Below are 16,624 nucleotides of genomic sequence, written 5' to 3'. Positions count from 1 at the left end.
TGCTGTTCCAGCCCAGCTCTTGCCACCTGTACCTCCTTTTCCGCTAGCTCCAACATCATGCCTCGCTGCTGCACCTCCATGCGTGCCGTCTGCAGCCGCAAAGCACAGTGAGCTGGGACATGCTCAACTTGCAATCAGTGAGCACCAGCCCTCCTCACGCGAGGTCCTGTCCTACCCGGGTGTGTCGTGACCCCAATATCCTCCTTTAGCACAATTAATGACACTGGCAAACTGAGATGTGTTGCTCAGTAAGTTAGGATGCCAGTGTAATGGCGCTGGTTCGCATCCTGTGGTTAGCTAAGTGATTTCATAGTTGCATCCTTGAGCAAAGCCCTTAACCCCTAGTTGCCCCAGGGACTGGATAAAAGCATCTGCTAAATAAGTAAAATGTGATCACACACTAAGATTGTTTACGCAGACCTATTGGGATCACTTCCTATAATTATAAAGTGGATTTGGGATTTCTCTACGTGGCCCCCAGACTTGAGTACTTTCTACACCAGCGACCAAACTAATTAAAAGTGACCTCTCTTCCTGTCCAGGAATATGGTTCATAGTTAGTAATTATTATTCTTACTACTACTAGTAACTACACCATTCCAACCCACAATGGTTACACTACACTGCTGCGTCGCTATTTACTAAATAATCATGTTTGGTGTTAGTGTGGCCACCTGGCTCTCAAGATGCTTGACTGTGGCCTTCAGCTGCTGCCTGTCAGACCTCAAAGACATCAGCTTCCCCTCCAGCACTGACAGTCGGGCCTTAAAAGGAGAAAACAGGGGAAACACGTAGCTTTCTGTTAGTGTTAGCTAGCTAGTTCTGTGTGTGAGACGGCTAAACGCAAACAAGGTAAACCCCAATTGTTCCATGTGGAAAATAAATTACTGTAAATGATTTGTTTGTAAATAACTTTACAGTCTTAAAGCATACATTTTTGTCTTAATGTATTTCCCTACAGTTAAGTTGCACTGATCTGATTGGTGCTAACTTTAGAAGCAACCTGTAACCCTGGAAATTAAGGCTCTATTTCAGCAGAACTCAGAAATGGGGTGCCGACCCCAAAGCATACTGTAGCAAACAGTAGTATGCTGTAACCCTGGAGATTAAAGCTGCATTGCAGCAGAACTCAGAAATGAGGTGCTGACCCCAAAACATACTGTAGCAAACAGTAGTATACTGTAACCGTGGAGATTAAAGCTGCATTGCAGCAGAACTCAGAAATGGGGTGCCGACCCCAAAGCATACTGTAGCAAACAGCAGTATACTGTAACCCTGGAGATTAAGGCTGCATTGCAGGGGGCACCGACCCCACACCAACCCCATAGCATTCTGGGAGCAGTGAAGTCCCAGGCCCACTATGAGTCTCTGGTTCTCCAGGCTGGTGCTGGCGCTGTCGGACGTGAGGCGGTGGAGCCGGTTGAGTAGCCCCATCCTCTTGAGCCAGACCTCGTCCTCGATGCTGTGCAGCTGGTTCTTTAGGTCGTCATCTGGCTGGGTGGTATATAGGAAGCAGGTCAGCAAAGCAGGTGGAGGGGGGCTAACCTGACTACTCAGACTATGATTCATGCTGCCGTTTTCTCTGTTTATGCATCATTTCCCTTTGACATTATAAGTTCTGGAAAAAGTAAGAGACCACAGCAAAAAATTCAGTTTCACTCGTTTCCAGATTTATGGGTTTGCAAACAGCAGCCTGGTTCTTCGCTGTTTCTCATTAATGAAGGGCTTCTTCGTTGATTTATGGGAATTCAATCCTGTTTCTAGGAGCCTGATACGAACTGTGCTAGCAGTGCACTTCACACCTGCACTTAATGTTTCCCATTCCTTTTGAAGGCCACTTGATGTCATCCTCCAATTCATGAGGCCCTGTTGAAAAGTTAACTGTCATCTCTGGCATTAGAAAGTTGCTTCCACCCTCTGCCTTGCTGGATGGTGGTCGTTTTCAGTGTCTCCTGCTTCACCTTGTTTTTGTTTACTGCAGTCTTAGAAATTTTGAGCCTGGAAACAACCTGCCACTCAACGTAGCCTTCTGCCAGCAGAACCATGATTAAGCCAGGATTTAAAAATGCAGATTTTATAAAATATGGTGTGCTCTCTAATTTAATTTTGATCAACTTGTATGTTGACTTAAAGTCTGAATAAACAAGGTGATTGAGCAGTGGTGAAAGATGGATGGCTAGATTGTTACCAGGGCTTGACCAACCCTTTTTGATTGATCTAGTTGTCGTTTGTCATTTTCCTTCCCATTCGGACAGGCTGATCAGATCAGGGCCCTCTGGTGGCCGCTGGGCTGCTGAGTTTGCTTTGAGTAGCATTTACTGTTGCTGACTGCTTCTTGACCACCCCAAGGTGCTATAATTCGAATGCTCCAGGAAACCCAGGCACTCGCATCTCCAGCTGGCTCTTCTCTTTCGCCACCTGGCAGTGGTGGCCACACCAGCTCTGGAGCATCTCCAGCCTCTGCGCACCGGGCTCTGCTGGCCCAGCAGTGTGCCAATTGCCGGAGATGGCCGTTTGTCCTGTGGGAAAGGACGAAACATAAGGAGTTCGCTCTCTCACTCTCACTGGCAGGAGGTAAGGAAGAGTTTGCCATCAGCAGCAGCCGCCATTCCATCAGGGAAACTAAGCACAACTGCTTCATTCTTCATCCTTGACATCTTACCCCAATACAGGGTTATGTTGAGCCTGTCGTTAAATTCATGCTACAAATGTAATGGATAAGTGTTATTTAAAAATGGACTCTGGTCTTCGAGGCAGCTGCCTCTCAGCCCTGGACCAGGTCACTCACACGCCGTGTTCCTCTCACACTCTCCTGCATGCCTGACAGCTGCTTAGCCACTGCCTCCCCATCTATCTCTGCCTCCATCAGCTTCCTCAGGAGGACATCCAGCCCCTGGAGCTTGAAGTCTGCCTCACACCTGCACACACTGTGGATTAGCCTCAGCGCTAAAGAGAAGAGAGGAACTGCACTCCAAAGGACAGTTACTAAGCCTTCTGACACCAGCTGTGGTCTCTATCCGCCCGCGTCCCATCCAGGGACTGATGCATGCAGCCATTCTCCCCCTCTGTGTCCTTGGCGTCCTCCCATTCCTTGGTGACCTCAACTGGTTCCTCTTCCTGCTCCTCAATCACACACTTCAAGGCTAGCAGCTGTCACTTGTCACAAAGTAGTGTCACACAAAAAGTACAGCAAAAGCAGCAAGCCAAAATGGCCAGAAGTGATAGGTCGGTAATTCATGCAGAGATGAAGCTGTCTGTCCTAGGCATGTCGTGGATGACCACACGATAAGGAAGACAATCGATTATTGCAAACTTCAACCTCCCAAAATCAGACATGGCAAATTGCCGTCCGGAATCAAAGTAGATAACTGCATGTGAAGCGCATTCACCAATAGTACTTTACTAATAGCAGAGGCGATACTATCAAGTCATGGACACTGCAGACGAAGCTGTTGAAATGATGCTGATTAGTGCCAATCAAACGGTTACCAGCTTCAGAAATTTCACCCATGAACACTTGAGTAAGGATGTTAACCTCAATTGAGTCGTTCATCTTCCGTGAGTTCTTACCCTAATTCACAGTTGCAGTGAGCCAGGATTAAATTACAGGAAGCATCATGCAAGACTATGGACGCTTTCTGCCGATTGACAATGAAGTACTCCCAGGGTTCAGTCAGCACTTCTGGTAGTCACAAGCTTCCAGTTTGCAGGAACACTTGTGACATTGGAGATGGACTATGGAAACAAGCTTAAGGTACAAAGACCGACGAGAATGGGATTCGAACCCACGCATGCAGAGCACAATGGATTAGCAATCCATCGCCTTAACCACTCGGCCATCTCATCACATGTAGAACAAACAAATCCATTGAGTAGTTGATCTTCCGAGAGTTCTTACCCTAATTGACAGTTGCAGTGAGCCAGGATTAAATTACAGGAAGCATCTTGCAAGACCATGGACACTTTCTGCCGATTGACAATGAAGTTCTCCCAGGGTTCAGTCAGCACTTCTGGTAGTCACAAGCTTCCAGTTTGCAGGAACACTTGTGACATTGGAGATGGACTATGGAAACAAGCTAAAGGTACAAAGACCGACGAGAATGGGATTCGAACCCACGCGTGCAGAGCACAATGGATTAGCAATCCATCGCCTTAACCACTCGGCCATCTCATCACATGTAGAACAAACAAATCCATTGAGTAGTTGATCTTCCGAGAGTTCTTACCCTAATTGACAGCTGCAGTGAGCCAGGATTAAATTACAGGAAGCATCTTGCAAGACCATGGACACTTTCTGCCGATTGACAATGAAGTTCTCCCAGGGTTCAGTCAGCACTTCTGGTAGTCACAAGCTTCCAGTTTGCAGGAACACTTGTGACATTGGAGATGGACTATGGAAACAAGCTAAAGGTACAAAGACCGACGAGAATGGGATTCGAACCCACGCGTGCAGAGCACAATGGATTAGCAGTCCATCGCCTTAACCACTCGGCCATCTCGTCACATGCAAAGGAAATGAGCACACCTTATTTGTCACACAGTAGTGTCACACTAAAAGTACAGCAAAAGCAGCGAGCCAAAATGGCCAGAAGTGATAGGTCGGTAATTCATGCACAGATGAAGCTGTCTGTCCTAGGCATGTCGTGGATGACCACACGATAAGGAAGACAATCGATTATTGCAAACTTCATCCTCCCAAAATCAGAAATGGCAAATTGCCGTCCGGAATCAAAGTAGATAACTGCATGTGAAGCGCATTCACCAATAGTACTTTACTAATAGCAGAGGCGATACTATCAAGTCATGGACACTGCAGACGAAGCTGTTGAAATGATGCTGATTAGTGCCAATCAAACGGTTACCAGCTTCAGAAATTTCACCCATGAACACTTGAGTAAGGATGTTAACCTCAATTGAGTCGTTCATCTTCCGTGAGTTCTTACCCTAATTCACAGTTGCAGTGAGCCAGGATTAAATTACAGGAAGCATCTTGCAAGACTATGGACACTTTCTGCCGATTGACAATGAAGTACTCCCAGGGTTCAGTCAGCAGTTCTGGTAGTCACAAGCTTCCAGTTTGCAGGAACACTTGTGACATTGGAGATGGACTATGGAAACAAGCTAAAGGTACAAAGACCGACGAGAATGGGATTCGAACCCACGCGTGCAGAGCACAATGGATTAGCAATCCATCGCCTTAACCACTCGGCCATCTCATCACATGTAGAACAAACAAATCCATTGAGTAGTTGATCTTCCGAGAGTTCTTACCCTAATTGACAGCTGCAGTGAGCCAGGATTAAATTACAGGAAGCATCTTGCAAGACTATGGACACTTTCTGCCGATTGACAATGAAGTTCTCCCAGGGTTCAGTCAGCAGTTCTGGTAGTCACAAGCTTCCAGTTTGCAGGAACACTTGTGACATTGGAGATGGACTATGGAAACAAGCTAAAGGTACAAAGACCGACGAGAATGGGATTCGAACCCACGCGTGCAGAGCACAATGGATTAGCAATCCATCGCCTTAACCACTCGGCCATCTCATCACATGTAGAACAAACAAATCCATTGAGTAGTTGATCTTCCGAGAGTTCTTACCCTAATTGACAGCTGCAGTGAGCCAGGATTAAATTACAGGAAGCATCTTGCAAGACCATGGACACTTTCTGCCGATTGACAATGAAGTTCTCCCAGGGTTCAGTCAGCACTTCTGGTAGTCACAAGCTTCCAGTTTGCAGGAACACTTGTGACATTGGAGATGGACTATGGAAACAAGCTAAAGGTACAAAGACCGACGAGAATGGGATTCGAACCCACGCGTGCAGAGCACAATGGATTAGCAGTCCATCGCCTTAACCACTCGGCCATCTCGTCACATGCAAAGGAAATGAGCACACCTTATTTGTCACACAGTAGTGTCACACTAAAAGTACAGCAAAAGCAGCGAGCCAAAATGGCCAGAAGTGATAGGTCGGTAATTCATGCACAGATGAAGCTGTCTGTCCTAGGCATGTCGTGGATGACCACACGATAAGGAAGACAATCGATTATTGCAAACTTCATCCTCCCAAAATCAGAAATGGCAAATTGCCGTCCGGAATCAAAGTAGATAACTGCATGTGAAGCGCATTCACCAATAGTACTTTACTAATAGCAGAGGCGATACTATCAAGTCATGGACACTGCAGACGAAGCTGTTGAAATGATGCTGATTAGTGCCAATCAAACGGTTACCAGCTTCAGAAATTTCACCCATGAACACTTGAGTAAGGATGTTAACCTCAATTGAGTCGTTCATCTTCCGTGAGTTCTTACCCTAATTCACAGTTGCAGTGAGCCAGGATTAAATTACAGGAAGCATCTTGCAAGACTATGGACACTTTCTGCCGATTGACAATGAAGTTCTCCCAGGGTTCAGTCAGCACTTCTGGTAGTCACAAGCTTCCAGTTTGCAGGAACACTTGTGACATTGGAGATGGACTATGGAAACAAGCTAAAGGTACAAAGACCGACGAGAATGGGATTCGAACCCACGCGTGCAGAGCACAATGGATTAGCAATCCATCGCCTTAACCACTCGGCCATCTCATCACATGTAGAACAAACAAATCCATTGAGTAGTTGATCTTCCGAGAGTTCTTACCCTAATTGACAGCTGCAGTGAGCCAGGATTAAATTACAGGAAGCATCTTGCAAGACCATGGACACTTTCTGCCGATTGACAATGAAGTTCTCCCAGGGTTCAGTCAGCACTTCTGGTAGTCACAAGCTTCCAGTTTGCAGGAACACTTGTGACATTGGAGATGGACTATGGAAACAAGCTAAAGGTACAAAGACCGACGAGAATGGGATTCGAACCCACGCGTGCAGAGCACAATGGATTAGCAGTCCATCGCCTTAACCACTCGGCCATCTCGTCACATGCAAAGGAAATGAGCACACCTTATTTGTCACACAGTAGTGTCACACTAAAAGTACAGCAAAAGCAGCGAGCCAAAATGGCCAGAAGTGATAGGTCGGTAATTCATGCACAGATGAAGCTGTCTGTCCTAGGCATGTCGTGGATGACCACACGATAAGGAAGACAATCGATTATTGCAAACTTCATCCTCCCAAAATCAGAAATGGCAAATTGCCGTCCGGAATCAAAGTAGATAACTGCATGTGAAGCGCATTCACCAATAGTACTTTACTAATAGCAGAGGCGATACTATCAAGTCATGGACACTGCAGATGAAGCTGTTGAAATGATGCTGATTAGTGCCAATCAAACGGTTACCAGCTTCAGAAATTTCACCCATGAACACTTGAGTAAGGATGTTAACCTCAATTGAGTCGTTCATCTTCCGTGAGTTCTTACCCTAATTCACAGTTGCAGTGAGCCAGGATTAAATTACAGGAAGCATCTTGCAAGACTATGGACACTTTCTGCCGATTGACAATGAAGTACTCCCAGGGTTCAGTCAGCAGTTCTGGTAGTCACAAGCTTCCAGTTTGCAGGAACACTTGTGACATTGGAGATGGACTATGGAAACAAGCTAAAGGTACAAAGACCGACAAGAATGGGATTCGAACCCACGCATGCAGAGCACAATGGATTAGCAATCCATCGCCTTAACCACTCGGCCATCTCATCACATGTAGAACAAACAAATCCATTGAGTAGTTGATCTTCCGAGAGTTCTTACCCTAATTGACAGCTGCAGTGAGCCAGGATTAAATTACAGGAAGCATCTTGCAAGACCATGGACACTTTCTGCCGATTGACAATGAAGTTCTCCCAGGGTTCAGTCAGCACTTCTGGTAGTCACAAGCTTCCAGTTTGCAGGAACACTTGTGACATTGGAGATGGACTATGGAAACAAGCTAAAGGTACAAAGACCGACGAGAATGGGATTCGAACCCACGCGTGCAGAGCACAATGGATTAGCAGTCCATCGCCTTAACCACTCGGCCATCTCGTCACATGCAAAAGAAATGAGCACACCTTATTTGTCACACAGTAGTGTCACACTAAAAGTACAGCAAAAGCAGCGAGCCAAAATGGGCAGAAGTGATAGGTCGGTAATTCATGCACAGATGAAGCTGTCTGTCCTAGGCATGTCGTGGATGACCACACGATAAGGAAGACAATCGATTATTGCAAACTTCATCCTCCCAAAATCAGAAATGGCAAATTGCCGTCCGGAATCAAAGTAGATAACTGCATGTGAAGCGCATTCACCAATAGTACTTTACTAATAGCAGAGGCGATACTATCAAGTCATGGACACTGCAGACGAAGCTGTTGAAATGATGCTGATTAGTGCCAATCAAACGGTTACCAGCTTCAGAAATTTCACCCATGAACACTTGAGTAAGGATGTTAACCTCAATTGAGTCGTTCATCTTCCGTGAGTTCTTACCCTAATTCACAGTTGCAGTGAGCCAGGATTAAATTACAGGAAGCATCTTGCAAGACTATGGACACTTTCTGCCGATTGACAATGAAGTACTCCCAGGGTTCAGTCAGCAGTTCTGGTAGTCACAAGCTTCCAGTTTGCAGGAACCCTTGTGACATTGGAGATGGACTATGGAAACAAGCTAAAGGTACAAAGACCGACGAGAATGGGATTCGAACCCACGCGTGCAGAGCACAATGGATTAGCAGTCCATCGCCTTAACCACTCGGCCATCTCGTCACATGCAAAGGAAATGAGCACACCTTATTTGTCACACAGTAGTGTCACACTAAAAGTACAGCAAAAGCAGCGAGCCAAAATGGCCAGAAGTGATAGGTCGGTAATTCATGCACAGATGAAGCTGTCTGTCCTAGGCATGTCGTGGATGACCACACGATAAGGAAGACAATCGATTATTGCAAACTTCATCCTCCCAAAATCAGAAATGGCAAATTGCCGTCCGGAATCAAAGTAGATAACTGCATGTGAAGCGCATTCACCAATAGTACTTTACTAATAGCAGAGGCGATACTATCAAGTCATGGACACTGCAGACGAAGCTGTTGAAATGATGCTGATTAGTGCCAATCAAACGGTTACCAGCTTCAGAAATTTCACCCATGAACACTTGAGTAAGGATGTTAACCTCAATTGAGTCGTTCATCTTCCGTGAGTTCTTACCCTAATTCACAGTTGCAGTGAGCCAGGATTAAATTACAGGAAGCATCTTGCAAGACTATGGACACTTTCTGCCGATTGACAATGAAGTTCTCCCAGGGTTCAGTCAGCACTTCTGGTAGTCACAAGCTTCCAGTTTGCAGGAACACTTGTGACATTGGAGATGGACTATGGAAACAAGCTAAAGGTACAAAGACCGACGAGAATGGGATTCGAACCCACGCGTGCAGAGCACAATGGATTAGCAATCCATCGCCTTAACCACTCGGCCATCTCATCACATGTAGAACAAACAAATCCATTGAGTAGTTGATCTTCCGAGAGTTCTTACCCTAATTGACAGCTGCAGTGAGCCAGGATTAAATTACAGGAAGCATCTTGCAAGACCATGGACACTTTCTGCCGATTGACAATGAAGTTCTCCCAGGGTTCAGTCAGCACTTCTGGTAGTCACAAGCTTCCAGTTTGCAGGAACACTTGTGACATTGGAGATGGACTATGGAAACAAGCTAAAGGTACAAAGACCGACGAGAATGGGATTCGAACCCACGCGTGCAGAGCACAATGGATTAGCAGTCCATCGCCTTAACCACTCGGCCATCTCGTCACATGCAAAGGAAATGAGCACACCTTATTTGTCACACAGTAGTGTCACACTAAAAGTACAGCAAAAGCAGCGAGCCAAAATGGCCAGAAGTGATAGGTCGGTAATTCATGCACAGATGAAGCTGTCTGTCCTAGGCATGTCGTGGATGACCACACGATAAGGAAGACAATCGATTATTGCAAACTTCATCCTCCCAAAATCAGAAATGGCAAATTGCCGTCCGGAATCAAAGTAGATAACTGCATGTGAAGCGCATTCACCAATAGTACTTTACTAATAGCAGAGGCGATACTATCAAGTCATGGACACTGCAGACGAAGCTGTTGAAATGATGCTGATTAGTGCCAATCAAACGGTTACCAGCTTCAGAAATTTCACCCATGAACACTTGAGTAAGGATGTTAACCTCAATTGAGTCGTTCATCTTCCGTGAGTTCTTACCCTAATTCACAGTTGCAGTGAGCCAGGATTAAATTACAGGAAGCATCTTGCAAGACTATGGACACTTTCTGCCGATTGACAATGAAGTACTCCCAGGCTTCAGTCAGCAGTTCTGGTAGTCACAAGCTTCCAGTTTGCAGGAACACTTGTGACATTGGAGATGGACTATGGAAACAAGCTAAAGGTACAAAGACCGACAAGAATGGGATTCGAACCCACGCATGCAGAGCACAATGGATTAGCAATCCATCGCCTTAACCACTCGGCCATCTCATCACATGTAGAACAAACAAATCCATTGAGTAGTTGATCTTCCGAGAGTTCTTACCCTAATTGACAGCTGCAGTGAGCCAGGATTAAATTACAGGAAGCATCTTGCAAGACCATGGACACTTTCTGCCGATTGACAATGAAGTTCTCCCAGGGTTCAGTCAGCACTTCTGGTAGTCACAAGCTTCCAGTTTGCAGGAACACTTGTGACATTGGAGATGGACTATGGAAACAAGCTAAAGGTACAAAGACCGACGAGAATGGGATTCGAACCCACGCGTGCAGAGCACAATGGATTAGCAGTCCATCGCCTTAACCACTCGGCCATCTCGTCACATGCAAAAGAAATGAGCACACCTTATTTGTCACACAGTAGTTTCACACTAAAAGTACAGCAAAAGCAGCGAGCCAAAATGGCCAGAAGTGATAGGTCGGTAATTCATGCACAGATGAAGCTGTCTGTCCTAGGCATGTCGTGGATGACCACACGATAAGGAAGACAATCGATTATTGCAAACTTCATCCTCCCAAAATCAGAAATGGCAAATTGCCGTCCGGAATCAAAGTAGATAACTGCATGTGAAGCGCATTCACCAATAGTACTTTACTAATAGCAGAGGCGATACTATCAAGTCATGGACACTGCAGACGAAGCTGTTGAAATGATGCTGATTAGTGCCAATCAAACGGTTACCAGCTTCAGAAATTTCACCCATGAACACTTGAGTAAGGATGTTAACCTCAATTGAGTCGTTCATCTTCCGTGAGTTCTTACCCTAATTCACAGTTGCAGTGAGCCAGGATTAAATTACAGGAAGCATCTTGCAAGACTATGGACACTTTCTGCCGATTGACAATGAAGTACTCCCAGGGTTCAGTCAGCACTTCTGGTAGTCACAAGCTTCCAGTTTGCAGGAACACTTGTGACATTGGAGATGGACTATGGAAACAAGCTAAAGGTACAAAGACCGACGAGAATGGGATTCGAACCCACGCGTGCAGAGCACAATGGATTAGCAGTCCATCGCCTTAACCACTCGGCCATCTCGTCACATGCAAAAGAAATGAGCACACCTTATTTGTCACACAGTAGTTTCACACTAAAAGTACAGCAAAAGCAGCGAGCCAAAATGGCCAGAAGTGATAGGTCGGTAATTCATGCACAGATGAAGCTGTCTGTCCTAGGCATGTCGTGGATGACCACACGATAAGGAAGACAATCGATTATTGCAAACTTCATCCTCCCAAAATCAGAAATGGCAAATTGCCGTCCGGAATCAAAGTAGATAACTGCATGTGAAGCGCATTCACCAATAGTACTTTACTAATAGCAGAGGCGATACTATCAAGTCATGGACACTGCAGACGAAGCTGTTGAAATGATGCTGATTAGTGCCAATCAAACGGTTACCAGCTTCAGAAATTTCACCCATGAACACTTGAGTAAGGATGTTAACCTCAATTGAGTCGTTCATCTTCCGTGAGTTCTTACCCTAATTCACAGTTGCAGTGAGCCAGGATTAAATTACAGGAAGCATCTTGCAAGACTACGGACACTTTCTGCCGATTGACAATGAAGTACTCCCAGGGTTCAGTCAGCAGTTCTGGTAGTCACAAGCTTCCAGTTTGCAGGAACCCTTGTGACATTGGAGATGGACTATGGAAACAAGCTAAAGGTACAAAGACCGACGAGAATGGGATTCGAACCCACGCGTGCAGAGCACAATGGATTAGCAGTCCATCGCCTTAACCACTCGGCCATCTCGTCACATGCAAAGGAAATGAGCACACCTTATTTGTCACACAGTAGTGTCACACTAAAAGTACAGCAAAAGCAGCGAGCCAAAATGGCCAGAAGTGATAGGTCGGTAATTCATGCACAGATGAAGCTGTCTGTCCTAGGCATGTCGTGGATGACCACACGATAAGGAAGACAATCGATTATTGCAAACTTCATCCTCCCAAAATCAGAAATGGCAAATTGCCGTCCGGAATCAAAGTAGATAACTGCATGTGAAGCGCATTCACCAATAGTACTTTACTAATAGCAGAGGCGATACTATCAAGTCATGGACACTGCAGACGAAGCTGTTGAAATGATGCTGATTAGTGCCAATCAAACGGTTACCAGCTTCAGAAATTTCACCCATGAACACTTGAGTAAGGATGTTAACCTCAATTGAGTCGTTCATCTTCCGTGAGTTCTTACCCTAATTCACAGTTGCAGTGAGCCAGGATTAAATTACAGGAAGCATCTTGCAAGACTATGGACACTTTCTGCCGATTGACAATGAAGTACTCCCAGGGTTCAGTCAGCACTTCTGGTAGTCACAAGCTTCCAGTTTGCAGGAACACTTGTGACATTGGAGATGGACTATGGAAACAAGCTAAAGGTACAAAGACCGACGAGAATGGGATTCGAACCCACGCGTGCAGAGCACAATGGATTAGCAGTCCATCGCCTTAACCACTCGGCCATCTCGTCACATGCAAAGGAAATGAGCACACCTTATTTGTCACACAGTAGTGTCACACTAAAAGTACAGCAAAAGCAGCGAGCCAAAATGGCCAGAAGTGATAGGTCGGTAATTCATGCACAGATGAAGCTGTCTGTCCTAGGCATGTCGTGGATGACCACACGATAAGGAAGACAATCGATTATTGCAAACTTCATCCTCCCAAAATCAGAAATGGCAAATTGCCGTCCGGAATCAAAGTAGATAACTGCATGTGAAGCGCATTCACCAATAGTACTTTACTAATAGCAGAGGCGATACTATCAAGTCATGGACACTGCAGACGAAGCTGTTGAAATGATGCTGATTAGTGCCAATCAAACGGTTACCAGCTTCAGAAATTTCACCCATGAACACTTGAGTAAGGATGTTAACCTCAATTGAGTCGTTCATCTTCCGTGAGTTCTTACCCTAATTCACAGTTGCAGTGAGCCAGGATTAAATTACAGGAAGCATCTTGCAAGACTATGGACACTTTCTGCCGATTGACAATGAAGTTCTCCCAGGGTTCAGTCAGCACTTCTGGTAGTCACAAGCTTCCAGTTTGCAGGAACACTTGTGACATTGGAGATGGACTATGGAAACAAGCTAAAGGTACAAAGACCGACGAGAATGGGATTCGAACCCACGCGTGCAGAGCACAATGGATTAGCAATCCATCGCCTTAACCACTCGGCCATCTCATCACATGTAGAACAAACAAATCCATTGAGTAGTTGATCTTCCGAGAGTTCTTACCCTAATTGACAGCTGCAGTGAGCCAGGATTAAATTACAGGAAGCATCTTGCAAGACCATGGACACTTTCTGCCGATTGACAATGAAGTTCTCCCAGGGTTCAGTCAGCACTTCTGGTAGTCACAAGCTTCCAGTTTGCAGGAACACTTGTGACATTGGAGATGGACTATGGAAACAAGCTAAAGGTACAAAGACCGACGAGAATGGGATTCGAACCCACGCGTGCAGAGCACAATGGATTAGCAGTCCATCGCCTTAACCACTCGGCCATCTCGTCACATGCAAAGGAAATGAGCACACCTTATTTGTCACACAGTAGTGTCACACTAAAAGTACAGCAAAAGCAGCGAGCCAAAATGGCCAGAAGTGATAGGTCGGTAATTCATGCACAGATGAAGCTGTCTGTCCTAGGCATGTCGTGGATGACCACACGATAAGGAAGACAATCGATTATTGCAAACTTCATCCTCCCAAAATCAGAAATGGCAAATTGCCGTCCGGAATCAAAGTAGATAACTGCATGTGAAGCGCATTCACCAATAGTACTTTACTAATAGCAGAGGCGATACTATCAAGTCATGGACACTGCAGACGAAGCTGTTGAAATGATGCTGATTAGTGCCAATCAAACGGTTACCAGCTTCAGAAATTTCACCCATGAACACTTGAGTAAGGATGTTAACCTCAATTGAGTCGTTCATCTTCCGTGAGTTCTTACCCTAATTCACAGTTGCAGTGAGCCAGGATTAAATTACAGGAAGCATCTTGCAAGACTATGGACACTTTCTGCCGATTGACAATGAAGTACTCCCAGGGTTCAGTCAGCAGTTCTGGTAGTCACAAGCTTCCAGTTTGCAGGAACACTTGTGACATTGGAGATGGACTATGGAAACAAGCTAAAGGTACAAAGACCGACAAGAATGGGATTCGAACCCACGCATGCAGAGCACAATGGATTAGCAATCCATCGCCTTAACCACTCGGCCATCTCATCACATGTAGAACAAACAAATCCATTGAGTAGTTGATCTTCCGAGAGTTCTTACCCTAATTGACAGCTGCAGTGAGCCAGGATTAAATTACAGGAAGCATCTTGCAAGACCATGGACACTTTCTGCCGATTGACAATGAAGTTCTCCCAGGGTTCAGTCAGCACTTCTGGTAGTCACAAGCTTCCAGTTTGCAGGAACACTTGTGACATTGGAGATGGACTATGGAAACAAGCTAAAGGTACAAAGACCGACGAGAATGGGATTCGAACCCACGCGTGCAGAGCACAATGGATTAGCAGTCCATCGCCTTAACCACTCGGCCATCTCGTCACATGCAAAAGAAATGAGCACACCTTATTTGTCACACAGTAGTTTCACACTAAAAGTACAGCAAAAGCAGCGAGCCAAAATGGGCAGAAGTGATAGGTCGGTAATTCATGCACAGATGAAGCTGTCTGTCCTAGGCATGTCGTGGATGACCACACGATAAGGAAGACAATCGATTATTGCAAACTTCATCCTCCCAAAATCAGAAATGGCAAATTGCCGTCCGGAATCAAAGTAGATAACTGCATGTGAAGCGCATTCACCAATAGTACTTTACTAATAGCAGAGGCGATACTATCAAGTCATGGACACTGCAGACGAAGCTGTTGAAATGATGCTGATTAGTGCCAATCAAACGGTTACCAGCTTCAGAAATTTCACCCATGAACACTTGAGTAAGGATGTTAACCTCAATTGAGTCGTTCATCTTCCGTGAGTTCTTACCCTAATTCACAGTTGCAGTGAGCCAGGATTAAATTACAGGAAGCATCTTGCAAGACTATGGACACTTTCTGCCGATTGACAATGAAGTACTCCCAGGCTTCAGTCAGCAGTTCTGGTAGTCACAAGCTTCCAGTTTGCAGGAACCCTTGTGACATTGGAGATGGACTATGGAAACAAGCTAAAGGTACAAAGACCGACGAGAATGGGATTCGAACCCACGCGTGCAGAGCACAATGGATTAGCAGTCCATCGCCTTAACCACTCGGCCATCTCGTCACATGCAAAGGAAATGAGCACACCTTATTTGTCACACAGTAGTGTCACACTAAAAGTACAGCAAAAGCAGCGAGCCAAAATGGCCAGAAGTGATAGGTCGGTAATTCATGCACAGATGAAGCTGTCTGTCCTAGGCATGTCGTGGATGACCACACGATAAGGAAGACAATCGATTATTGCAAACTTCATCCTCCCAAAATCAGAAATGGCAAATTGCCGTCCGGAATCAAAGTAGATAACTGCATGTGAAGCGCATTCACCAATAGTACTTTACTAATAGCAGAGGCGATACTATCAAGTCATGGACACTGCAGACGAAGCTGTTGAAATGATGCTGATTAGTGCCAATCAAACGGTTACCAGCTTCAGAAATTTCACCCATGAACACTTGAGTAAGGATGTTAACCTCAATTGAGTCGTTCATCTTCCGTGAGTTCTTACCCTAATTCACAGTTGCAGTGAGCCAGGATTAAATTACAGGAAACATCTTGCAAGACTATGGACACTTTCTGCCGATTGACAATGAAGTACTCCCAGGGTTCAGTCAGCACTTCTGGTAGTCACAAGCTTCCAGTTTGCAGGAACACTTGTGACATTGGAGATGGACTATGGAAACAAGCTAAAGGTACAAAGACCGACGAGAATGGGATTCAAACCCACGCGTGCAGAGCACAATGGATTAGCAGTCCATCGCCTTAACCACTCGGCCATCTCGTCACATGCAAAGGAAATGAGCACACCTTATTTGTCACACAGTAGTGTCACACTAAAAGTACAGCAAAAGCAGCGAGCCAAAATGGCCAGAAGTGATAGGTCGGTAATTCATGCACAGATGAAGCTGTCTGTCCTAGGCATGTCGTGGATGACCACACGATAAGGAAGACAATCGATTAT

The 16,624-nt window shown here is 45.5% G+C and overlaps 24 non-coding genes across 24 annotated transcripts; all 24 read right to left on the bottom strand.

Moving 5' to 3' along the window:
• Positions 1 to 3,764: 3,764 nt before the first annotated feature.
• trnas-gcu (transfer RNA serine (anticodon GCU)) lies at positions 3,765 to 3,846 on the bottom strand. The gene has a single exon. It is a non-coding gene; the product is annotated as a tRNA-Ser (tRNA).
• A 246-nt stretch (positions 3,847 to 4,092) lies between these two features.
• Positions 4,093 to 4,174, bottom strand: trnas-gcu (transfer RNA serine (anticodon GCU)). The gene has a single exon. It is a non-coding gene; the product is annotated as a tRNA-Ser (tRNA).
• A 246-nt stretch (positions 4,175 to 4,420) lies between these two features.
• trnas-gcu (transfer RNA serine (anticodon GCU)) lies at positions 4,421 to 4,502 on the bottom strand. The gene has a single exon. It is a non-coding gene; the product is annotated as a tRNA-Ser (tRNA).
• A 635-nt stretch (positions 4,503 to 5,137) lies between these two features.
• trnas-gcu (transfer RNA serine (anticodon GCU)) lies at positions 5,138 to 5,219 on the bottom strand. Its single transcript has one exon. It is a non-coding gene; the product is annotated as a tRNA-Ser (tRNA).
• Positions 5,220 to 5,465: 246 nt separating this feature from the next.
• Positions 5,466 to 5,547, bottom strand: trnas-gcu (transfer RNA serine (anticodon GCU)). Its single transcript has one exon. It is a non-coding gene; the product is annotated as a tRNA-Ser (tRNA).
• A 246-nt stretch (positions 5,548 to 5,793) lies between these two features.
• Positions 5,794 to 5,875, bottom strand: trnas-gcu (transfer RNA serine (anticodon GCU)). Its single transcript has one exon. It is a non-coding gene; the product is annotated as a tRNA-Ser (tRNA).
• A 635-nt stretch (positions 5,876 to 6,510) lies between these two features.
• On the bottom strand, positions 6,511 to 6,592 carry trnas-gcu (transfer RNA serine (anticodon GCU)). Its single transcript has one exon. It is a non-coding gene; the product is annotated as a tRNA-Ser (tRNA).
• Positions 6,593 to 6,838: 246 nt separating this feature from the next.
• trnas-gcu (transfer RNA serine (anticodon GCU)) lies at positions 6,839 to 6,920 on the bottom strand. Its single transcript has one exon. It is a non-coding gene; the product is annotated as a tRNA-Ser (tRNA).
• Positions 6,921 to 7,555: 635 nt separating this feature from the next.
• On the bottom strand, positions 7,556 to 7,637 carry trnas-gcu (transfer RNA serine (anticodon GCU)). Its single transcript has one exon. It is a non-coding gene; the product is annotated as a tRNA-Ser (tRNA).
• Positions 7,638 to 7,883: 246 nt separating this feature from the next.
• trnas-gcu (transfer RNA serine (anticodon GCU)) lies at positions 7,884 to 7,965 on the bottom strand. The gene has a single exon. It is a non-coding gene; the product is annotated as a tRNA-Ser (tRNA).
• A 635-nt stretch (positions 7,966 to 8,600) lies between these two features.
• On the bottom strand, positions 8,601 to 8,682 carry trnas-gcu (transfer RNA serine (anticodon GCU)). The gene has a single exon. It is a non-coding gene; the product is annotated as a tRNA-Ser (tRNA).
• A 635-nt stretch (positions 8,683 to 9,317) lies between these two features.
• On the bottom strand, positions 9,318 to 9,399 carry trnas-gcu (transfer RNA serine (anticodon GCU)). The gene has a single exon. It is a non-coding gene; the product is annotated as a tRNA-Ser (tRNA).
• Positions 9,400 to 9,645: 246 nt separating this feature from the next.
• trnas-gcu (transfer RNA serine (anticodon GCU)) lies at positions 9,646 to 9,727 on the bottom strand. The gene has a single exon. It is a non-coding gene; the product is annotated as a tRNA-Ser (tRNA).
• Positions 9,728 to 10,362: 635 nt separating this feature from the next.
• trnas-gcu (transfer RNA serine (anticodon GCU)) lies at positions 10,363 to 10,444 on the bottom strand. The gene has a single exon. It is a non-coding gene; the product is annotated as a tRNA-Ser (tRNA).
• A 246-nt stretch (positions 10,445 to 10,690) lies between these two features.
• trnas-gcu (transfer RNA serine (anticodon GCU)) lies at positions 10,691 to 10,772 on the bottom strand. The gene has a single exon. It is a non-coding gene; the product is annotated as a tRNA-Ser (tRNA).
• Positions 10,773 to 11,407: 635 nt separating this feature from the next.
• trnas-gcu (transfer RNA serine (anticodon GCU)) lies at positions 11,408 to 11,489 on the bottom strand. Its single transcript has one exon. It is a non-coding gene; the product is annotated as a tRNA-Ser (tRNA).
• A 635-nt stretch (positions 11,490 to 12,124) lies between these two features.
• Positions 12,125 to 12,206, bottom strand: trnas-gcu (transfer RNA serine (anticodon GCU)). Its single transcript has one exon. It is a non-coding gene; the product is annotated as a tRNA-Ser (tRNA).
• A 635-nt stretch (positions 12,207 to 12,841) lies between these two features.
• Positions 12,842 to 12,923, bottom strand: trnas-gcu (transfer RNA serine (anticodon GCU)). The gene has a single exon. It is a non-coding gene; the product is annotated as a tRNA-Ser (tRNA).
• Positions 12,924 to 13,558: 635 nt separating this feature from the next.
• Positions 13,559 to 13,640, bottom strand: trnas-gcu (transfer RNA serine (anticodon GCU)). The gene has a single exon. It is a non-coding gene; the product is annotated as a tRNA-Ser (tRNA).
• Positions 13,641 to 13,886: 246 nt separating this feature from the next.
• trnas-gcu (transfer RNA serine (anticodon GCU)) lies at positions 13,887 to 13,968 on the bottom strand. Its single transcript has one exon. It is a non-coding gene; the product is annotated as a tRNA-Ser (tRNA).
• A 635-nt stretch (positions 13,969 to 14,603) lies between these two features.
• Positions 14,604 to 14,685, bottom strand: trnas-gcu (transfer RNA serine (anticodon GCU)). The gene has a single exon. It is a non-coding gene; the product is annotated as a tRNA-Ser (tRNA).
• A 246-nt stretch (positions 14,686 to 14,931) lies between these two features.
• Positions 14,932 to 15,013, bottom strand: trnas-gcu (transfer RNA serine (anticodon GCU)). Its single transcript has one exon. It is a non-coding gene; the product is annotated as a tRNA-Ser (tRNA).
• A 635-nt stretch (positions 15,014 to 15,648) lies between these two features.
• Positions 15,649 to 15,730, bottom strand: trnas-gcu (transfer RNA serine (anticodon GCU)). The gene has a single exon. It is a non-coding gene; the product is annotated as a tRNA-Ser (tRNA).
• A 635-nt stretch (positions 15,731 to 16,365) lies between these two features.
• trnas-gcu (transfer RNA serine (anticodon GCU)) lies at positions 16,366 to 16,447 on the bottom strand. Its single transcript has one exon. It is a non-coding gene; the product is annotated as a tRNA-Ser (tRNA).
• Positions 16,448 to 16,624: the final 177 nt, after the last annotated feature.

The sequence above is a fragment of the Paramormyrops kingsleyae genome, chromosome 2, assembly GCF_048594095.1.
Source record: "Paramormyrops kingsleyae isolate MSU_618 chromosome 2, PKINGS_0.4, whole genome shotgun sequence".
In the NCBI taxonomy this organism is placed as follows: Eukaryota; Metazoa; Chordata; class Actinopteri; order Osteoglossiformes; family Mormyridae; genus Paramormyrops; species Paramormyrops kingsleyae.
Note: the sequence above shows the minus strand (reverse complement) of the source record. Positions and strands in the feature narration are given on the sequence as shown.